Here is a 2,892-nt window from a genome sequence, read left to right as displayed (position 1 = left end):
CAGTCCGGAACCACGCTGCTGCTACGGTGGCAGGTTGGAATCCTGCCTCGGGCATGGATGTGTGTGATGTCCTTAGGATAGTTACGTTTAAGTAGTTCTAAATCCAGGGGCCTGATGAGCTAAGATGTTAAGTCCTATAGTGCTTAGATCCATTATGATGAGCTAAGATGTTAAGTCCCATAGTGCTTAGATCCATTATGGATACATACGGCTGTTGGTAAATTATTGCATCAATAAAAATTGCGAGTTCAGGTGCGGAGCGAGCTTTCTGTGTGTTGGAGTTCATGAAATGGCCTCCCCGATCACCAGATCTCACTCCGTGTGACTTTTTTCTCCGGGGACACATTAAAGATCTGGTGTGTGTACCGCCTCTACCACGTGATGTAGCAGAGCTCCGGGAGAGAATACGGGAAGCGACTGCCACATTCGATAATGCCATGCTGGGATGGGTATGGCAAGTATTCGATTACCGTATTCACGTCTGCTGGGTCACTCATGGTTCACACATGGAATGTTTCTAAAAGAAACTTTCAAAGTTTCTCTTCAGAATGCAATATGTATGACATCCGTACAATGTTTAGTACTTCTGCAATAAATACACTCCTGGAAATTGAAATAAGAACACCGTGAATTCATTGTCCCAGGAAGGGGAAACTTTATTGACACATTCCTGGGGTCAGATACATCACATGATCACACTGACAGAACCACAGGCACATAGACACAGGCAACAGAGCATGCACAATGTCGGCACTAGTACAGTGTATATCCACCTTTCGCAGCAATGCAGGCTGCTATTCTTCCATGGAGACGACCGTAGAGATGCTGGATGTAGTCCTGTGGAACGGCTTGCCATGCCATTTCCACCTGCCGCCTCAGTTGGACCAGCGTTCGTGCTGGACGTGCAGACCGCGTGAGACGACGCTTCATCCAGTCCCAAACATGCTCAATGGGGGACAGATCCGGAGATCTTGCTGGCCAGGGTAGTTGACTTACACCTTCTAGAGCACGTTGGGTGGCAAGGGATACATGCGGACGTGCATTGTCCTGTTGGAACAGCAAGTTCCCTTGCCGGTCTAGGAATGGTAGAACGATGGGTTCGATGACGGTTTGGATGTACCGTGTACTATTCAGTGTCCCCTCGACGATCACCAGTGGTGTACGGCCAGTGTAGGAGATCGCTCCCCACACCATGATGCCGGGTGTTGGCCCTGTGTGCCTCGGTCGTATGCAGTCCTGATTGTGGCGCTCACCTGCACGGCGCCAAACACGCATACGACCATCATTGGCACCAAGGCAGAAGCGACTCTCATCGCTGAAGACGACACGTCTCCATTCGTCCCTCCATTCACGCCTGTCGCGACACCACTGGAGGCGGGCTGCACGATGTTGGGGCGTGAGCGGAAGACGGCCTAATGGTGTGCGGGACCGTAGCCCAGCTTCATGGAGACGGTTGCGAATGGTCCTCGCCGATACCCCAGGAGCAACAGTGTCTCTAATTTGCCGGGAAGTGGCGGTGCGGTCCCCTACGGCACTGCGTAGGATCCTACGGTCTTGGCGTGCATCCGTGCGTCGCTGCGGTGCGGTCCCAGGTCGACGGGCACGTGCACCTTCCGCCGACCACTGGCGACAACATCGATGTACTGTGGAGACCTCAGCCCCCACGTGTTGAGCAATTCGGCGGTACGTCCACCCGGCCTCCCGCATGCCCACTATACGCCCTCGCTCAAAGTCCGTCAACTGCACATACGGTTCACGTCCACGCTGTCGCGGCATGCTACCAGTGTTAAAGACTGCGATGGAGCTCCGTATGCCACGGCAAACTGGCTGACACTGACGGCGGCGGTGCACAAATGCTGCGCAGCTAGCGCCATTCGACGGCCAACACCGCGGTTCCTGGTGTGTCCGCTGTGCCGTGCGTGTGATCATTGCTTGTACAGCCCTCTCGCAGTGTCCGGAGCAAGTATGGTGGGTCTTACACACCGGTGTCAATGTGTTCTTTTTTCCATTTCCAGGAGTGTAGTTGAAAGTGTTCCCGGACTTCATGTAGACCCTGCACCTCAAAGTATACGGCTGTTGGTGAATTTTGTGGACATTGGAAACACCGCATAGTTTGTCACTCAGATTCGGGGCACCTATAATTCTCCTGCGCAACGTTAGTCCACCTCGATTGTGCAGTGGAACCGGAGACGGCGTCAGAAAATTTATGCCAAACGTCACTGAGGCCGCAGTTCTGAATGGCAAGTCAAACGGACAAGTGCTCATTCCACGTTCTCCTGTCATTTCCACCGAATGGCATTTCATTTCTAACGACTACAGATCCCCATTCGCTTAGTATTCTCAGTAACCATCAACAAGGCACAAGATCAATCGCTTCACGTATGTGAGTTAAATATTGAAAACACATGCTTTTCACGCCATCAGTTAAATGTTCCATGCTCAAGAGAGGGACAGTGGAAAAATGTGTTTCTGGACAAGAATGAAAGAGGCAACGGCCTTGCCACAGTGGATACACCGGTTCCCGTGAGATCACCGAAGTTAAGCGCTGTTGGGTGTGGCCGGCACTTGGATGGGTGACCATCCAGCCACCATGTGCTGTTGCCATTTTTCAGGGTTCACTCAGCCTCGTGATGCCAATTGAGGAGCTACTCGGCTGAATAGTAGTGGCTGCGGTCAAGAATACCACCATAACGACCGGGAGAGCGATGTGCTGACCCCACACCCCTCCTACCCCCATCCTCCCCTGAGGATGACACGGCGGTCGGATTGTCCCGGTAGGCCACTCGTGGCCTGAAGACGGAGTACAAGAAGGAAAGACCAAAAATATTGTACATCCCAAAGCACCTGAACAAACTTATCTGCATATAACGCAATCACGATTAAATCATTATT

General features: G+C 52.1%; 1 pseudogene; it reads left to right on the top strand.

Moving 5' to 3' along the window:
• The first annotated feature begins 2,487 nt into the window (after positions 1–2,487).
• Positions 2,488–2,604, top strand: LOC124799743 (annotated as a pseudogene).
• The last annotated feature ends 288 nt before the right edge of the window (positions 2,605–2,892 follow it).

This window comes from Schistocerca piceifrons, chromosome 5 (genome assembly GCF_021461385.2).
Source record: "Schistocerca piceifrons isolate TAMUIC-IGC-003096 chromosome 5, iqSchPice1.1, whole genome shotgun sequence".
Taxonomy (NCBI): Eukaryota; Metazoa; Arthropoda; class Insecta; order Orthoptera; family Acrididae; genus Schistocerca; species Schistocerca piceifrons.
Note: the sequence above shows the minus strand (reverse complement) of the source record. Positions and strands in the feature narration are given on the sequence as shown.